Source organism: Calonectris borealis, chromosome 3 (assembly GCF_964195595.1).
Source record: "Calonectris borealis chromosome 3, bCalBor7.hap1.2, whole genome shotgun sequence".
Taxonomy (NCBI): domain Eukaryota; kingdom Metazoa; phylum Chordata; class Aves; order Procellariiformes; family Procellariidae; genus Calonectris; species Calonectris borealis.
In genome coordinates this window covers 100,684,909-100,706,178 of record NC_134314.1, presented here as the reverse complement: position 1 = coordinate 100,706,178, position 21,270 = coordinate 100,684,909, and positions in this window count along the sequence as shown.

The window sequence follows — 21,270 nt, the reverse complement described above, 5'->3', positions numbered from 1 at the left end:
AATATTCTTGCATTATCCTCTTGTTCCATGGACTTTTCCAAATAAAAAAGTCAGTTTCGTAGCTGAGTGAGTAGAAACTCTTTAATGTGGAAGGTCTGAAAGTTACTCTTGTAGTTCTTAAAATAAAATTATTCGGATACCCTAAGAAAATCTCTGAGGATGAGCTGTATTAATTCAAAATAGCTTTAAGTGTGTGAAGCTCAGAATTGTTCCCAGTCCCGCTTTTACTGTATGTATATAAATTGGATAGTAGTAACTTTGTAAAATTTTATATACCTGTAAAGCCAGATTACTTTCTTACATTGCTTTACTAAATAAGGCCTGTGGTGCAAAGCCTGGAGAAGGAGGAGCTTTCTGTGGTTACCTTTTTGTGAACCTTGGGAAGCCTGCAACTCTGTTAAGAGATCCCCATTGACAGAAACTCTTTATGGAGGATAAAGCTTGCCTTCATTTACTGGTGAATAAGCAGAAATGACAGTATAGGTCAGACCCTGTTGAATTTTGATATGTAACAGCTTGGCATTTTAGTCAGATGCTGTTAAAATTTAAGTTTGCAGATAAAATGCAGTTGCTGCTGAGTAATGTAAGAGCAAAAGAAGAGTCCTAAGCATCCTAAGTTTCTCTCATTTCACACACCCCCCTCCCCCTTTCCCCCCAATTAATCTATCTTTCTTTGTCCGAAGGACTCTCTGCTGGAGTCTAGAGAGTTTGCCTGTTTACCCAGGAGCCCAGCATTACATGTAGTTTTTCAAGCTTTCTAGGTGGGGCTTTAAACTTCTGTTATTTAATTTATGCGGGGGAAAAAAATCCCTGATTAATCAGACATGACTGTCTTGTTGCTCTGAACAGCTGCAAAGGAATTGTACTAGAAAACTAACATCATTGAAAAGACCTGCTTTTTACTAATTCAGTGCAGTAAAATAAACTTTACTAGCAAGGCTAGAGTGGGAGAATCTCTAAAACTGACAGATGACAAACTGATGGGTCAGATCCTGTGTTCATTATCAGGCAAAACTTGCCAATAAAATCAAAAGTGGTTTTGTCAGAGTCGAAGATCTTTGGGATTCTACCTGGTATTTTAACAATTGCAAATCTGCACTGTACGCGCATTTCGTATTTTTTTAATAAATATTGGCCAAAACTAACACGTTCATATGTAGGATTTGGATTGAAATCAAATTTGGAATATGTCAGAATATAGGGTTTTACATTGGCCCATCGCCTATTTTTACAGTTCCCAAGGTACAATTCAGATTTTCAGAGGCTGGAGAGGGAGAAAAAAGAAAATCAGTATTAAGGATGATTAATAGCAAATGGTTATAATATTAGAACAGTTACAAAGTTAGAATATTGCCACTTGTAAAAACATTTTAAAGTGGAAAACATTTTACATCATTAGAAAAATATGTTAAATACAGCTTTGAAGTGTATTGCTTTAAAATAATTTCAGTAGAAATCACCCATACAGCTCGTGGGGTTTAGAAAAAAAGTATTCAAGGTTACCAATGCCTGAAAGATCTTTTAAATGGATACTATACACTCTGATTCCCAAAGAACGTGACACTGATGCTTATCATTTAACTTATGATGTAATGAATAATATTGAAATACACTATAATTACATAGATAGCTAGGATTCCACAAAAACTAGTAAGCAAAACTGTATATTTATAAATGCTAATTTCTCCAACAGAGGTTAGAGCAGGGATCTTTTGGATTTAGTTTAAGGGTCTCCTGTTTATCAGATGCTTCAAACCAAACCAAAATCAGGATGCAAGTTCAAGTAGCCACATGATGCTTTTTGTTGTCTTGAGCAAATGGTGTTTGTGAATTTAAGAAGTTAGGTTAAAAAGACACTGTGGCTGCAGGAAAATCCTTGTAGCCATCAATACAACAAACAATTTCTAAAAGAAAATATTTTTGCGATGTTGCCAAGCACTATCCAGGTAGAAAGATTTTGTTATACAAAATACATTACTCTTAGTTTATCTGCAATCTTACACTTGTGGTTTCAAAGGAGCATGGCAAAATAAGATAAAGGATAATATCACTGTGAGATTGAAATCTGTGAAATAAGATGAAAGAAGCATAAAATAAGATGTTGGGCTTAAACATTTCAACAGGTATATTTGTATAGAATCGTAGAATCATTTAGGTTGGAAAAGACCCTTAAGGTTATTGAGTCCAACCGATGGTCGGTTAATCGGGTAGCACCTCACACAGACTAAGCCACCTGAAATAGCCATTGAGGTACTATTGGTAATAGCTGCAGCTTTAATCGCTGTGAAAGAGAAGGAGGCCTCTGTTTTTTTCACTGAATAGGGAGGAATTAATACAGGAAATAAACATAAATGGGAAAGGCTTTTAGAACCAGTTTTCTCCCCCTCCCCGTCCAATATCTGCTCTCAGGCACCAGTTAATATTTCAAGTGTAAAAAACCACAGTTCATTGCAACATTTGTCTGGAAGTTGACTAAGTTTGTTCAAGTGTGGGAGAAAAGATAGACTTGCTGTGGGGTTATTTTTCCTGATCAGTCCCTTGCCAAGATAAAACTGTACAGCCGAGTTTAAATGACGACGGGTTTGCTGCCTGGATTCTGGTCAGAAACACTTAAGTAGTATAGTGCAATGCAAATAACTGTTGCTGTAGAGCCAAAGCTGTGTCCTGTGATGTGTTGTGCACCGGACGGCATCCGGCTGGATCAAGCAAGGTTGCATTTTAAGTAAGGCGAAAGGTCGCGCAGGCTGCCATGGGGAAGGCTTTCAGCAGAGTATGGCTGCTGGAGGGAGGGAGGGAGGAATGAAGTAATCCTTTAAAGCAAACAGAGTTGGTTAAATAATGCCATGAAACTTCCAGTTCTCAACAATGGTCAGAGATCAAGCTGTGTTTGTGTATACAGGGTTGAAGGTTAACTGGTAACTAAAGTCTTCCCTGATTGCCACAGGTTTACATTTTCTCTGTCACTGATGTTTGCCAAGTGGGATTTTGTGAGATTAGAAAGAATACAGCTGGGCAAACAGGTATATTATAGGGCTTACCCAAACAGAGTTAGAGAGGAGGACCACACTGATACGATACACATGGTGAGTTCATGAGAGGCCTGATGGATTGTGTAACAAGCAAGGGCTGAATGCCGAACATTTTAAAGGGAACTCTGTAGTTGAAAGACCACACTTCCCTCTCATTTCGTATTTCAAAGAAGTTGCAGCAGTACATAAGAGTACTGCAACTGAAAGAAGATACAAAGGGATTTTTTTTCCCCAGTGTATTCTCTGTGCCATTTGACAGCCCTTTTCACAAAGCTAGTTTCACTCTTTGCAGTCTTTAGTATTCACACCACTTGCTGAAAAGATCCTCATAGTCAAAAGGCAATGTAAATAACTTCTCTCCGTAATGACAATAATAATAAGCAGCACATGATATGTAATTGCAATGGTTTTGCCTAGTAATTTTCAAAGAACTGATAGCGGAGGGAAAGATTATCTCCCTTACGGAAATTCTTTCCTTTGGCACTTTGTTCTTTCCCTTTCTTTCAGCCAAGCAGAACCAGCTAATTTATCTCCATTCTTTATGCTTCTGCTATTTCTGCAAACTCTGACGAGAGCTTAACAAATGTTTATTCATAAGGTATGTGATCTTGTTGCCATCTCATTTAGCTGTTGAACTTCTTTGCTCATTGTTGTTTACAAGAAGAATTATTTATGTTAATCTAAATATTGCTGAGGTAGAAATTATTTCTGATACTAATAAATGGTCTGGCAACAAACACAAAAAAGACTATTGAGATGTGCAAGTCTGTTTCCTATTCCAGCATGTCCGTGCATCCAGCACCCAGTACAAGGTGGCTCCAGTTGACCATTGTGCTGCAGGGATGCTCTTGTACTACAGTTGATAAGTAACAGTAAGGATTTGTGCAAAGGGGTGAACTTTGGTAATCATTTCTTGCTCAGAAACCTCATGCGTAGCAGGCACCGAAAGTAAATACAGTTTCTCATGTCTAGCAACAGGAATTACTAAAGGTTGTCTCAGTGTGCTTAGCACGTGGCAGGATAGGCTTTAAGACAGACTTCTGCTAAGGGGAATTACTTTGCATGGATAATGCTTTCCTATTATCACAATACAAAGTTTTGCCTTGTTCTATTATATACATCGCTGGAATATGATGTATTTACTTTTTAAAACATATCTTAGAACCCTGAGTAAATGAAGTCTACTAAGCATGTCTGCATTATAAATGTATTAAAGGCAGAGAAATAAAACAGACGGCAACAATAGAAGTTCAAAATCTAAACTGAATTCCTGAAGAATGATTATTTCTTTCAAATCTTGTATAACATTTCTAAGAATCAAACTCCTCCATCTATACCCTTGCTGAACAGTACTTTACTTTGGACTCTCAGAGTCTATCACTTGATGTAAGTACGAGTAGCAGGCACTATGTCGCAAAAGCATCTTTAAATTTATTAAAATTCTTTTCACAGACTGATTTGTAGAATTATGAGAATCTGCTAAATTGACAGGCATTATGAATTTGATTCCTCAACCCAAACTAAACTCCTCTTACTTTTGCACTTCTTAGGTCCTGCAGAAATAAAAGCTTGAATGAGACTATTTGGATAGTACAGCAAAGGATCATAACAGAGCCTGGATCTGGTACAGGGGGCTTCAGTTCTGTAGTGGTAACTGAACTGTGTAACAATATCACATACTGAGTTTCATGCAACTTGTGCATGAGTAATTTCTGCATTATAGGCTCCATTTCTGCATCATAGCTTCAAAGATGAGAATTTTTACCTTTGCATTTTACCTGAACCTGACTCTCAAGACTTTTGATGCTTTTCCTTAAATTAAAAATATTTTATTTACTCTTAAACATCTGCATTTCTGTTCTCAATTAATGTCACATAGAAACATGTCCAGGTGCTTAAATCTCTCTTATCCCTTTCGCTTCTGTAGAAAAGGAGTGCAATCAGGACCTTGCAAGACTGGTATGAAAATTTCTGTCAGTTTTGGGTTTTGTATACTGCTTCCAAAAGGCAAAAGACTTGGGCACATATATCTTCTGTTTCATATGGTAAAGTCCTTAAAAAGCTGGAACTATATCATACGTTTTCACTTAATTCTACTTGGTAACAAACCAGGAAAAAATTCAAGAGCTTCAGAACTATAAGGTCAAAGTCCACCTATTGTAACATTTTATTTACTGACCCTCGCACAATAGAAAGAGATAAGTAAGTGATTAAGGCCTTTTTAAATTAATGTAATTAAAATGCTAATTATATTTTCCATCCTAACAGTCTAATATATAGTCAGCAGAACAAAAGACCTATAAAAGCATTTAGTAAGTAAATATTTGTGCATGAAGGACTAAACAAAGATAATATTAAGGCTTAGTTACCATTAGCTGTTGCTTACTAATGGAAGTTAATAGGCTGGATTCAAAAACAGCTTTCAGAACACTTTAAAATTACTTTCAACATTGTCAAGAAGTAAACAGTTTTTCTTTAGATGCTCTTGCCTTAGTGGCAAACGAGTGTTAAGATTTCAGTGCTAACACAGTTGGGCACCTTCTTTTATTCATTAGGTAAACTTTTTCAAGGAACCGTTAAATGGTTGAGATCTTGAGACCATTAAGAAGGCTGTCGCACTTTTCTATAGTGCATGTTTTTAAACACTTGAGCAAATGTAGCTGCAATTCTGTTGAGATCGTACAAGTGACATCTTCATAGAGTTGTTGTCAAGTTAATCAGTTTATCATTCCATGTTTGTGTACTGTTGAATAAATTCTTGACTATGTTTTTTTTTTTATGAGCTGTTCTCCCATGGGATCTCTTCCATGCGACTAAGTCAACTCAGATCATTAATATGGGCCAAAGCTTCCAGAGAAGTATTGGCTAAATACTGACCATATCGACTAAATTACTGAGATAAAAATATACTGTCTGTGTCAGCAGATTTCCCTATTAAGTTATGTTATTGTGAAAATGACTTCAGTATTAGAATTATTATAAATGAAATTTTTTATTTTATTATTTAATGTTAACACTCATGGAAAAAAGGTCATATGTCTTAAGCTACTGATTAACACTTTGTTGAAGGTGCTTTTTTGGGTGGTCGGGGAAGTTCTGTATAAACATACAGTTTACCCATAGGCTCTTACAATAGTCCCTTTATATTTTGTGAAACTACTCAAGAATGTTAAGTCTCTTCATTGTAATCCAATTTACAAAATGATCCTGTAATCCCTTAGAACATGAACCATTTCTTTTAATGTGAACCATCTTATAAGGTAATAGAAACCTGATTGCACTATGTAGAGAGAATGGTGGCTGGTTTCAGCTTTTTTTTTTTAATCCGGAAGCAAGTTTAAAATGGAGTTTACAGACTCTGACTGATTAGTAAATGATAATAAGCACATCAGCAAACAATTCATGGATTGTTGTTAGAAAATATTCACATAAATAATCCCATTGTCGTTAATAAAAATATTCGTAGGAGTAAAGCTGCTCACTTAATGCTTTGCAGAAGTAGGTCCATGTGCCCAAGCTAGTACGAATTTCACTGATGGAGCAGGCAAAGCAGGGCATCACGCAAGGATCAGAGTATGTGGAGAAAAGCTGCAGAAGTCCAGTGGCACAGCAAACCTCTTGAGTCTCTCTCCCCTGCTTTCGCATTTCTCTTGAAAACTTGGTCTGCACCAATTCAGCTGCTTTCAGGTTAATCTATTTTCATTTTGTATGAGTAGCAGAGAGTCAGGCCAAAATTTTGCCCATTCTTTCCCCATCTGTGGTTAGTAAACAACGGATCCAGTTTTATGTAACCGGCCTCAATACTCGGGAAACCCACAGGGCAGGTTTGTGGCTCCCACTCGCTTCTCCTGCGCGGTATAAAATAGAGTCTCACCATTGTGGATTAACCGTCTGTTGTGGTACTTTTGTCCACACAGCCCATCAGTTCATTTTGTGCAAATGTAATTAGCAGCAGGAGCTTTGTGTGGTGTTTTTGGCTACAGTTTACTCTGGGAAAAATTCTGTGTGTTTGAGGTAGCAAACTGCACCTGCATCAGGAATGGTTCCTTGTTTTTAGATTCAAAAAGAAAACCACCTGTAGAAGATGTAACTCTAAGTCTGAGAAACTATTTCAAATTCCTGTGTTGCTTTTGTACTTTGTGTAAAGATGCAAGTGCTCGGCTGCGTTCATGAAACACGTTTTACAGACAGCAAAAGGAAGCTGAAGCTTTTGAGACCGCTCGGTTCACTCTGAGGTATTCTGTACCTGTAGATAGTCCCGAGGTACGTTTAAATCCCCTGTAGAGCAACCTGGTTCACAAGATATTGTTTAACAATTTTCTAATGTGCATTTGAGGCAGTGGGGAGGTTGGGGGTTATTTCACTCTCCTTGGAAATGTTAGCAAATTACTTAACATTGGAATACCTGCTTAAGGTGTCTTCCTGAGATAGCAGGTGGATGTTAAGCTCTCATAACACTTAAGTTCACCTCTGGAGAAATCACGTTGCAGGAGTTTAGATTGGTTTAGGTTTATCACAGTACCGACTTCACATGAAATATCCAGCTGAAACTTCTAATGTAATAGCTAGTATTCTCTCCTCTTTAGCAGCAGTTAAGTTTTATGTAGTTAAACGTCACCCTTGAAACCTTTCTGAGATGTCAATACAAGCAGCTAGGTCATTTTTATGGCCCACTGTTCTTAGTGGAGACGGTATCATCCATCACCAGTGGAGGATTCCACTCCCGGTTAAATCAGAAAGAACAAATGCTTTTAAAACATGAAGTCTAGCCAAGGCTGAAGTATACAGGATGCCTGTCAATATAAAGAAGTTTATTCGGCTCAAATAAAGAGCAGTTTCCATGAAGTGTCAAGTCAGAGTAGTTAACTGACAGTAAATCTTTGATCAGCTCCTAAAATGTGTGAGCGTTTATGATAAAAATCTCTACTTGGATGTGTATGTTTTAGGAAAGAATTTGATCCAACAGTTTTATCCTGATGTAGCTGTTCATTTTTCGGCAGTGATATAGGGGCAAGCTATTTTATTTACCTTCTCAAAGATAAGGAAGTCTCCTATGAAGGCACTTAGTTTTCTTTGCCTGCCTTTGATATGTTTGATTTGTTGGTGGTGGTATACTTTTGTGATCCATTTCATAATGCTGTCTATGTGTACTTCTGTTTTTCACTGCTAGCTCAGAACAGACTGACCCTAATAAGATTGGTCGGAAAATATAATTCAGTAAAACAGTATGTTGATATTTTGAAGGTTATCTCTCTTATCAATCTCTCTGATTTCAGCAGGATTGTCCTGTGTTTGAAAATTCTGCCATACTGTTGAATTACAACTTCCCAGGCAAAAAAACCTCCACCAGGTGTGCAGCTGGTGCTAAGCAGCAACCTGTGTTGGAGGAACATGGTCTTGATTTCCTAAACATGAGAGACTTCATTCTCTGCATTTTCTCAGGCAGAAAACACTAGAGATTAAAGAAAGTAGTGTGATCTCTATGGCTCTGAATGTAGGTAATTAGCCCTTTGTGTCATCTTCAGGCAGTCTGCAGAGCACATTAAAAAGAACAGCACGAAGTGTATGCATCCCCTGGATGCTAACGGAGCCTTTCTTAGTTTTGCATTAATATCTGATTGGGGCCTTGATAGACATACTACTTCTGCTTGCCACTACTTTTCTGCCTTGTAAATTTTCTTCTTCAAAATGTACAAGATATATTAAATATATAAAAATATATAATAAAATAGAAAGAAGTTCAAACCATAATACAATATAAAATTCAGGCGTCAAGGTATAGCTATCCATTACAGTACTGACATCTCTTCCACAAGACCTTGTTTATCAGTCAGCCTCTTATGCTTTGAAATACAGAAATAAGGATTTTGAGGGAACGTGGTTTTATAAAATGAGTAACATCGCATAGTGATAAATTATTTTCTCTGTGTTATTATTCCCATTCTTTTGTAGTTATATGTTTTTGTAATCCATTTGTGCACTTTGCCTTTGTTTAACTGAGACATACAATGGAAAGTTAGGTTATGGAAATGGTCCACTCAAGTAGTGATTCTGGCAGTCTAATTAGCCACACTATGTCAGGATGTGCCATTGTGTGGTTTATTCTTTAAATTTTTTTTTTTTATTTGTGTTAATAAAATAATGATAACTCAGAAACCTCTACTGGAACTGTTATGAAAAATAATGAGACATTCAGTGGTAAGTTCTGGCTAGTATTTATGGAGAGTGACACTTTCTTAGGAGGGAAATAAAGTTTTCTAATTTATGATCATCGTGTTGGAATGTTTAAAAACAAATAAACAGATTTGTTGAAATATAAAATCAAATCGAAGACACAAAATAATAATTTTATTTCTGTGAAAAACATGTTTTGGTGGGTTATGCAGCAGATGCAAAAGCCAGGGCTCAGTTTCAATAAATAAATAAAAATAAACTTTTGCCACAAAGTGAGTGTAATACTTTTAAAATAATTGCTGTCTTTCAGGCTTATACCTTGGGTAGTGAGTAAAATATGTATCAGTGAGATAAAGGAGAGCAGGATACAGCAATGTCTGGCACTTAGGAGTTAAGCATAACATTATGCAATTAAATTGCTTTAAATGTGTTACAACAGAAGGAAGATCTTAACATATTTCTTTTACAAAAGATCTTAATGCTGCCTTCATTTCTATGTAATTTGCACTGCTTTCTGGACAGATGTTAAATGTTCTGTCCATTATGTGTATTTTGCTCTTTCCCTCATCTTGTCCCCAAGCTGAAAATTGACTGGATAGTGCCGTGTTTGGTTTTGGTAGAATTTGTTTTTAAAAGCAATAAATCCGTTTTAAAAATGGATAAGCTGAATGTTAGAGAAGGTCAGGACAAGAAAGATGTCATGCATTTGGAGAGAGAGGTGGAAATGCTTGTGATGACTCATAGTTCCTGATGGAGCTCATTCCTCAGTTTGGGACTGGCCTCCAAAAAAACTTCATTTTCAGCACAAACAAGCTGTACCTTTGCATTAGAAGGTGTAATGACAGAAACTTCCTGAGTATTTGCCGTCAATCAGCATCCTCTCCCATTCTGTAAGTGGTCTTTCATAATATCTTTGTCACAGGTCACTGAGTGTTTTGAAGGTAAGACCTTCACTTGATTTCAAGGAGGAAGCCAATGTAAAGTGTGGAGAACAGGTGCGATGGATTTGTTGTAATCCATGTTGCTGAAGTGCTGTACTGACAAATATTTTTAAAAAGCATTATGCATTGTTGAAGTGGAGACAAGAGGTACAAATATTGCATGTAACTAAGCAGGAGCTGGAAGAGTTTTCTCTCACATGAAGATGACAAATATATAATGAATAGATGTAGCTGTACAAGTGTTCGGTGACGAAATATCACAGAAGTCCTAAACTGTACTCAGAGGATCACTGATCCGTGCCAACTGCATGGTTTAATGCTATGAAATACAAGCAGATGTATATGCCATCTCCATGCTCCCGACACATCTATGTCATTTTCTTAGTTCACATCAATGTTGAAAATATCTGGAGAGAAAACAGGACTTTTTGATGGTGTAAATTAAGAGTGAGGGGATGGATGTGCAGTTTCCTGTTATTGTTGTTTGGAGGGAATGATTTAAATCATTTCAACACATTCTGTTTGGATCCCTGCCATACGTTGGGACAGATGATGTTGGATCATGCCAGAAGATCGGGAAGATGAGAATGGATATCTGCTCACTGACAGCAGATCTTCCATCAATCTCTCTAAAGCTTGTGCTGTTCTCTGTGCTGGCCTTGATCCCAAATGTGATGGATCAAGGGTATTGGCTTCAACTGAATGAGTTATATTGCTCTCTGGCTGCCATTTCAGACCTGTTCAGATTTGATATACAGGGTAATGCTAAGACAGAATTTTCCTATCTGAGGATTTTTCAAGTGTTGGTCCAAATACTGCATGCCCTGGGGAAGAAAGGACTATATCTTCCGTAACTCAAACATGAGTTATTTCAGTCATGAGTGGCTGCAGTTGCCTGTGACATTCTTTCATCAGCTAGGCAGCTAATCCATTTGCAAAAACTTTTGGGGAAGGCTCCTGTGCAATTTCCAGTATTCCTTGAGCAGTGTGAGCTCTTCAAATACTCCTAGAGCGTACAGGAGGAACGGGACTACTTAAGAAACCTTAAGTGTATGTGGTGATGTTGCCAAAACAGGATGATAGTTCTTTACATTAATGTGCATTTATGAAGTATGTCCCATATCAAAAGATACCAAGTACTTTACATCTGATTTCTAAATCACAAATACCAGTTTTCTCGTGATCATAATATCTTTGGATGTCTTCTAGATAAGCACCAAGCCCACTACCAGCTTTTCTCCTTCTCAACTCAGTAGGTTCAGAACATGAAGCACTGTTGCTCTAAAATGAGTGGAGACAGTCTGTACCTACTCAGTGCGTGCTACCAGCTGCTCAGAGACGAGTCTCCTTTGGTCTAGAGTGGACGTGGCAGGGTTAGCCATGTCTTGTTCTTCATTGAACAAACCCCCACAGCCAGTGCTGTTTAGTATGGACTCTGTAACACTTTAATGTGGCTAAATGCATCTGAGACAGAAGCTGTTTTGTTTCCAGTTATCTAAAATGTTGGCAGAATATTTAGAATGCTAAATATAAGCATATAGACATTAATAGCATCATGAAGAAAAACATTTTTTATTCAAATGGCTCCTTTGTTTCCAGTATTAGTGTCTGCAATTGGACTAAAGTTGCTGCTTTCCCATCCTTTTTCTGCAGATTAATTTGGAGTATTTGTCTCAGCCTGGCGGTTAGCAATAAGAGAAACAAATATGTCCTAACAACATAACGACAGACACAAAATGTACCTCATATTTGCTAAACTCTCCTGTACACCTCAAAAACATGTAAGGATTATGTGGTGTACCAATCCCATAACCAGCTGCAAGTGTTTTAGTCAGGCAATCTACGTGCTAGGTTACATTTTGTTTTTACATTCCTTACAGTATTTGCAACACATTTTTTAAATAATAATAATAATAAACTTGTTTTCATCCATTAAAACCAAATGTCTCCCTTCAGGAAGTTTGTTTACTATTTTCAATACTCATCATTATATTTTGTTCTCTTTCCAGAGTACACACAACATGTCTGCAGAATGTTCCCTTACCAAGTGGAAATAGATTATTTTAACAAATGGGGCCTTGCTCACTAAAAATGACAGCTCACATCCCATGTAAACTAAACATAGACGGGCAAATTCTCCACCCCAGCTAGGTGAGAACAGCAGTATGACAGAAGCTGGGACAGAACCTTCCTTGTCTCCCTCAGACTTACAAGGACAAAGCTGCTACCAGCTTCCCCATACGTCCCCTTCCCCTACTGCTGCCATTTTCTTTCCTTTTTTTTTTTTTTTTTTTCTTTTCCCGCTAATAGGAACTGTAGACCATTCATTGCATTACTCACAGCTTGGTAAGGAAAATCCTAGTGAGAGACATATGGATTGCTTTTTCGCACTTTGAACCATAAGTCCCATGAAAGGCAGAGAATGTTGTAGTTGTATCACTGCAGTGGTTTAATTTCTGTATATGGATCCATGTGTATGAGGAAAAGAGCGTGCCCTTGAATACACATACTCAAATAATAAATATAATGGCATTTGTTAGATTGGCTCTGTGGAATTTAGACTCCTTTGTCACCACAAACAAAGTAACATTTAATGTTGAAATGTAAGTGCGTTTATACATCAATATCAGTCTTTCTAAAGCATATAGTGTTATTGCTTAATGATATTTATAGAGTTTATCCATAAAACAAGTCAGGGTACAATTCAAAGCAACATCTTAATCTTGTTCTTCTTTCTCTTTGGTTTTACTGGAAAGCTAACAGAGATATGAACCTGAGTGTACGTGGCTGGCTCTAACTGTATGGTGGGGGTCGCATCTGGTTTCTCACTCTTAAGAGCTGGTTGAATTTTTGGGAAGGTATCATACATAACTGAGCAGACTGGGTTGCTTGTCCCAGAGTTTTTACAAGCTTGGGAAGGAAACTAAACTGGGTCTCTCTTTGACTGCCTTCGTAGTGTAGGTCACAGCTTCAAGACCAAAGCTGAGGAATGGCTTTCAGCAAAGGCTGTTTTCAGGGGGTTTTGTGGTGGGAAGAGGATGATCAGACAAAGCGTTCTTAGAGGTATTTCACTTTCAGTGCACATAGGGAAATGATTAGTGTTACAGTCAAGGGAGAGAATCTACAGGAATGGATTGGAAGGGCCTACATAAATTATCTAGTCAAATATTATGAGCAGAAAAATCAGTCTTGTGTTTTGTTGCTCTTATATTAGGAGAATATCAACATACTAATGATTTCTAAATCTCTCTGTATGTTGTCTATAAATGCCTATTCCCACTTCCTTCTTTTCTGTGTGCCCTATCATGAAAGCTGTTTTTAATGCGGTGGAAGACTAACAACTAGTGTAATAGCATTAGCCATTAAAAAAAAAAGATAATTTCATCTGCTAATACACATGCTACATACAATAGCACATATGCTATTCAGAGCCCTAGTAAGATCAGTTTCCACAATGAAATGTATTGCTCATAAACAATTAGATGAGGAGGGAAATGCAGTATGATTGTGGGTATATGATGATGATGATTCTTCTGATTCTTCTATATTAAGAAGTGATTTAACTTTAAGTATGTGTGCATCTATCATAAATTTAGCTGCCTCCAAATGTTTGCTGAGGTGACCATTGGTATTTAGACCACTAGAAAAGGATTTACATAGGTGTGCAAACAAGAGTATGTATTTTTTTCAAACCTATTTGTGACACATTCCTTTGATCCAGTTAAAACAACAATATGGAGCTTTACTCATGGTGTGGCTGTTTGCCATGTCTTTATAGTTTTCTGAAAAGAAACAGGCAAATAGGATTTATAATGCCTGAAATATTCAGATTCTGAAAATGTTAACCAACTCCTATTTGCAAACAAATCTATCACATACTCCACAGCTGAATATAGCTGACAGCTCAGGAATTGGGATATGACAGGACTGAAATGGCATACGAAGAACAGAAAGGATCATATTAAGCCTAAGATCTATGTTTTACTTGTTTGGTTGCTGATGTCTTACTGATGGACATTTGTTGCGCTATTTGAATCATATACTGGAAAATATTTCCTACAGGAAATAAAGCAGGTAAATTTGTTACATATTCCGGGTCAGAAGGAAACCCAAACATGCTTTCCACATTGTAAGTTTAGTGATAGTTGCCTCACAATTTGAGTTTGAGTAAGGACAGCTGATCAAAGAACAGGAACTGAAGCAGGAGCAGGGGATGAGAGGAAAACATGCACATGCCCATAAGGGTGTCAGTGCTGCAGAAGGATACTGGACAATGAAGCATGTCAAGGCAGGAGCCATTGTCTGGAGGAGGAGCTAGTACTAGTTCCTTCCCAAGAATTTGTTTCCTAAGAAGTACTTGCTGGCTTCAGAAGCGGTAAATAAAAACATGGCAGAGGGCAGAGCTATGCGGATAGTTTTATCTTAAAGACAAAAGCATTTCAGTGTTGTGTTGTTTTACCAACACAGTGTTGCCAGAACACTAGTACTAGGGTCAGAAAATTTGAATTTCCCAAAATAATGCTTTTAAACAGACAAATTTTTTGTCTAGTGCAGGGGAAAGTGTTCTAAAAGGAATGGAAGTGCATCCTTTTCTATGTTTTTAGACTTTGAATATTGAACCATTAATATTTATTTTTATTTTTTAAACACAAAACCTCCACATTCTTGGCATTCCAAGTCTTCATGTTCACATCAACACTGAATTTGCAGTGAATTTCCAATGTTACCCAATTACGGTGTTACAAAAACACAGGAATGAATTCTTCCAAGTAATGCTATACTGTGGGTCAGTGTAGCAGAAAGGACTGAACAACTGCTCTCCATCAAAGATTAAACTGCCTATCGATATGGTTCAGTAATAGCAATGCAAGGGACAGTTACTGCTCATTTGCCAGGGTTGCATTTGTTCACGCAACATTACTTTTTGTAATGGAGCACTAAAGAAATGTAAACGTCAAGGGGGGTAGGAGGGAGCATGATCTCTTTTCAATCCCTTCTCCCCAGGGACTCAAAGACATCAGCACCCCTTTCTTACTGATTAGAAAGAATTTAGCTTCTCTGATGCGGTGCTGATCAGGTACATCCTATTTCTATTTTCTTCTTGGAGAAGCACCTGTAATCCTACAGATTCCATGCAAAATGGTGAAGTTGCTAAGGATCGTAATGAAAGTTCAGAAAAACTGTTTGTTTTACCCTTCACAGCAAGAGCCGGTGTTGCATTGCAGTTCTGAAAGGTCAGGGAAGGATTTTGCAGCTGGTACTTCAGGGGAGGGGATCAAGGCAGCATTTTGCAGTATCAGGCATAATGGCACATTTTCTCAGAATTATGGGGTTTAGGTTTGTTGCTTCTACTTGTTACAAAATAATAAACATACTCTGTCTCATTTAAAGAAAAAAATAAATTGGACTAATTAAAAAGGAGTTCGGCTATGTGCACCACAGGGTTTCATTCCCCAGTTATGGAAGGGGATTAGAGTGGTGTCATCCGGTAACATCTGAGCTGAAGGGAAGGTGTCTGTGTTAAAGAACTGAATTTTACAATTCCCATGAATTTTCTTTGGTATTTTGTTTCTCGGTTGTCTTCAAATTGGGGTGTGCTTTTTATCATATTAGTAATTTAACAATTGTGTTCCTTCCCTTTTGACTGACATCTGAAAACTTACAATGCTTTTCTGCCATTTCCATCTTAAGATTCTTGACATGTATGTATGTAGGAATTTAAACAAAAGAATGCACATTTTTAACCCATAGTAAGTTTACTGTCTCAAGACACCTCTTTTCTGTTGGTTGAGCACTCAATCAAGAAGCTATTTTTCTTGTTTTAGTAATGACATGAAAAAATACCTAATTAGTTTGAGGTTTTGAACATTTATTTTCACATACAGTTTCATCATGATCAGTGTAGATATTGTCATAGAGCCAACAGCTCTCAAAACTAAACACAAAATTCATTCACTTATATATAGAGGAGGAGACAGCAAGCATAAACAGCAAACTCTTTGTTAAAATGATTAGCTGTGATACTATTCGTTAAAGCGAATGCACCCTTTTGTCCATCGGTAGCTCCTTAACTTGTTTTCTTGTGTTGTAGGTTGAGTTTACATAATCAGCTTTTTCTAACACTGTTAAATATTGATCATAAGTAAAAATGTATCATAAGGTGGATAAAGAGTTTCAAGACCTATTTGATCATTTATCTCTCCACTTCAGTTGATTTTTTCCACCTTTTGTACGGTATGTGCATGTGATGTGTTAGAAGATTCTACAGCGATGTGAGTGAAACACTCACATTTTTATTAGCTCACAGAAGTATTTAATTCATCAATGCTTGCTCTGTTCTTTTCCCCCTGCAAGTGGAATCAGGAGGCTGCAGTGAGTCAGGTTTAGACAGTGACAGTTCTAAAATCAGTGAACTTCATCAGTCCAAAGGACTGAGTGTTTACATGTTAAGTATCAAACCTGAAATGCTTTGGATTCGTTCTCTGTAGCGTCTCATGGAATTGAGTTGAAGTAAAGTTGAAGACCTCCCTGTTTCATACATAGAAGGTAGGGGAGCACCAACCACAGCTCCATGCTTCAGATTTATTCTGTCTCTATATCCAGGGAGAACTTCAGACACTGTAAGGCAGCTGCAGACACAGCTTTCAGGTATATCAGTAGATCCCATGATGAAGAAATGTATTCTACATTGACTCACAGAAAGTTAGATAGCTTAAAGCTGCTAACCTTTCCTGCACTGTTTTGTCATTCAATGGTTCAGGCTGTGTGCATGGGTTTAAATGGAAGCATGGGTGTTTCTTGGACCCCTGTGAATGGTATGCCATCAGTAAGGTTTGAGGGCTGAGATCCTTAGTTATTTTGCTTGCCAGTAGAATTGTTCTGGACAATGATGAAATAAGCCTGTATTGAAAACATCTACAGAACCCCTTTTGTCCATCCTTCCTCTTGTCCATAGCTCCTTCCTCTTGTCCATAGCTGTTTGCTTCTCTTTAATAAATGGGTGCAATCTACTTGAGGGTAAATCTTGTCTCAGACTATAAGAAGGATAGAAAAAAAGTAATAAAATGTAAAAGATACTGAACTTGAGCTATGGATGTTGGGATCTGATTCTTGAAAGAAAAAATCTTTCAGGTTTGAAGAGGAAAATGTAGTGCTCATATTATGCTTTCATGCTCTTGAGGAAAAGAAGCCAGGTCTTTGCTTATTAATCAGGCTGAACTGGGGAAGACTCTGCTGTGTTTGCACAGAAGTTACTAAGGGCAAGCAGTTAACTTGGCCACATTGGCAGCTGGCTGTACCTTGTGTACATATGAGCCACTCCAAAAATTTATCAAGAAATCTTCCAATCAATTCATAGGAGAAGTTAAATATTAATGCAAAAGTAAACAGTCTGTTGACTTGCTGTGTGGCTCGTTAGTTAGGAGCATAGCAGCAGTGTTGAAATACTGATAGTTTCAAGAAATGTATGCTAAACCTAGCTTTCTTTTCACAAAATAGCTATGTATCTGAAAGGGATCATAGTAAATTCCACAGTAATTTGCAAAGGGAAAGTCCAGGCAAGATTCATGTTGTTCTTTCTCTGATCATCCCAGGCATTTTTAGCTTTGCAATGTCTTCTGTTACATCGAGTATGGTTATGTTTATTCAAAAGTTATAGGATGCATCTTCTGTTTTTAGATCAGCAGTGTTGCTGATGTTTTTCAACAGAATCACAGCGTAGCTGAGGTTGGAAGGCATCTCTGGAGATCGCCTAATCCCAAACCCTTTGCTCAAGGCTGGGTCAAATAGAGCGGGTTACTCAGGGTTGTGTGTCCAGGCAGGTTTTGAGTATCTCCATGGATAGAAACTCCACAGCCCCTCGGGTGACCAGTTCCAGTGTTTGACCACCCTCATAGCAAAAAGAAAAAATATTTTTTCTTATGTTTAAATGGAATTTCCTGTATTTCAATTTATGCCTACTGAACCTTGTCACTGGGCACCACTGAATCTTGTCCTTTCACTAGCACTCCCTTCTTACTCCCCACATCCATCAGGAGTCCTGGCTGGAAGAACAAATAGGAGAAAAATTTCCATTCGTATCTGGCCAAATTGCTGGTGGCAGGACACTGACTGGGAGCTGGGGTAGAGACGTGCTGTAGAAGAAGGGGTGGGGGAGGTAGGTGATGTGCAGCAGACTAGACCATGGCAGCAGCACACAGCTTTCTGCAGAGTGTTGGCCATGGGGCAGGATATGGTCCTTTAGATCCAGTGCTGTGCATTAGAAAGAGCAAATGTCTGCAAGAAAGGAAGTGCCATTACAGGGTGGCAAGGTTTTTGCTGAAGAAGCAGCCAAAGACTGTTGTGCTTGGTGGAAGCAAGGCTCTTTCTAGGCATTTTCTTAGGTGACAAGCCAGTGACTCTTTTTTTTAAGTTATCCTGGACTCTGTGTAGATTGATGAAGATTCAGGAACATGACTGTGCATTGCAGTTATATGTAAGTGCATTTCCAAAGGTTTTATCTATTTAGATAAAACAGGCACAGAGGGAACATTTTCATCTTGGAGAAAAGGAGAGAAAGAAATTGTAGCAAATTATTTTTCTTAGTTTATGTGTTTGGGGTTTTCTTTCTTTAGTTTCCAGTTTTATTGCTTTGGGGACCAAGATGAGGCAATGTCTCTAAGTGAGCCTGTATATAAAATTCCCTCTCCTCCAAATTGTGACAAGGAACCTGGCAATTTAGATGAAAACTGAAACCCTAATGATTCATTTCTGATCTTTAATTCAGTATGTGTTCTTCAATATATTCTTCTTTTTTATAGTGCTTTTACTAATGCCACTTCAAGGAAGTTGATAACTTGATTTTATTATGATTTGTTATTGGTTGTCTGATATGACCTTATCTAGATGCTTATATTCCATCACTTTACACTTCTCTGATTCTCCATTGTCTAGCTTTAGTGTAACTCAGAAAGGACAACAAGCCCATGTTGGCAGGGGATAACCAATAAAGAAAAAAGTCAGATCTTCATTAGATGTTTTTACTAGGGATTTACACTTTATTAAATTACCAGAATAGATGTCCACATATTTATTGAGTCATTTCATTTTCAGGGGTATGTCCTCTTTGATAGTGTATTATATAGAAAGCTTCTTTATGGTTCTGTATTATAGCAATCAGTCAGACACCTGAATTAATAGGAATTGAAATTAGAAAGTGAAATTATGAATTTGGCTTCATCGATTGTTGCTCAGCGAGAAAATTTTCTTGCCTCATTGAAGTTATACTATCCTCTGAATAACCAGCTCCAAAACTGGCTTTACCAGACCATGGATAGTTTTCATGTGTCAAAGATCTCCAGCAGTTTCCAAATCCCTTCATGGATTAGATGATGAGTTGGATTTTATATAAAACTGCTTCTCCTCTTCCTTAAAATAGATGAACTAAAAGACACGAAAAGTCTCCCAGGCTCTGAAACCTAATTTTTATTAGAGCAAAACTTATTGAGACCGAGGCAATTTTTTATAAAGCAAATTTTGACCTCCTGAGCAAGAAAGAAACACTCTAAAGGTTTGAAAAGGCATCTGTCCCCCACATCCATGTCCTCGAAAGAAGGGACCCGCAGAGCAGTCTTGCTTCCTGGGCTCTCAGCTTCACAAATCTTAAATTAGACAAGGTCGACGCAGCCTCCTCAGGCTTCCTGTGCTCCTGAAGCACTCCTCACCTGAGCAAAAGCCGCAGCTTTCTGGGAAGCTGGCTTGCCCTGCCACTGGTATGTGCCAAGACAATGTAAACAAAAGCCTTCATTTTGGGTTGGGTCGGGCTCCTGTAGCAGAGCATCGTGTACAGTAAACTGAGAACAAACAGGCGAGGCAGGTCTGCCGTCCATCAAGACGATGTCAGGTTCATTATGTCATGTCGCGTCAGGCTTTCTCGTTCTTCCCCATGAGCTAGTTGGGCAAGCTCTGCCTTTGACTTAGCTCCAGTAGTGTAAGGTCTGGGGGCTGCTGGCTGTTTGCTTGGTGTTGAGGATGAAAAGGTCAGCTACGGTTTCAGAGGTCATCTTACAGAACTCAGCAGCAGTCTGTTAAACTGAATTTTGTGAAACGTGATGGCTGGGGCGGGGGGGGGGGGGTGGGCATTTATTTTGTCAGGGAAAACCTACACTGAAAGTAAAGGTCAGAGATAGAAACTTGCACAGCTTAAAAAAAAAGTTCTCAAGTCTTTTGAACTGAACCCATCATGCTGATTATAGATTTAATTCCAGTAATTTGTATTACATATGTTTTTCCTGCAAGGAAATGCAGGAAATTGCATATATTGTTTTAAAAATTGTTTTCTTAAATACTGTAGTTGTCTTTCCTGATGACCAAAGGAGATAGATTTAATCTGCATTCAGACATCAGTATGTTTTGGTGTAACAAATCAACAGAGCTAAATAAAGCACCATATTATGAAGCTGTACTGGTCACTTCATATATACTCTAATGAAAATACTCTCCTGTTTGGTTTCTTTATTTTTACTTTAAGTTCATTAAAAATATGAGTTGAAAATAAAACCTAAAATCAACTTTTAAGTATGAATGTCATATGTTCAACTTCATTTAATATTTGCAAAGATTTAGTCCTAAGGGAAGAAATAGTGCTGACATCATTTTAATTTACCTGAGCGGCTCATGCTGTGACAGGAAAAATTCTCTTTCCCCATATCTCGTTAATATGTATTGCTAGATAAGCCAGAGGTGTATTTTTAAAATGTCTTTTTCTTTGTAACCTGCCAAAATGGCTTTTGTAATGTTCCATGCTTATTGTGTCTCATAGGGCTCCTACTAAGCCATACTTACTCTGTAAGCAGAAAGCTGAGATGGCTGTTGTTTGCTTGTTTTCAAATTACTGATTCTGAAATTTCAGCTTCAAAAGTGAGAGACAATTGCATTTTCCATTTTGCATGTCAGTAACAAGGATCCTGGAGGTTGGTTGTGCCTTTAATAACAGTCATACAACTCTACTCCATCATGTTCTGTGCTTGATGGCATCTGTGTGAATTCACTGCCTTCTAAAATTCTCCACACTGCAGTTAGTCTTGAATTTGGTCAATGGTTTTGCTGGTGAGGTTTTAGATCTGATCAGCCCCTTATCTAGGGTACTT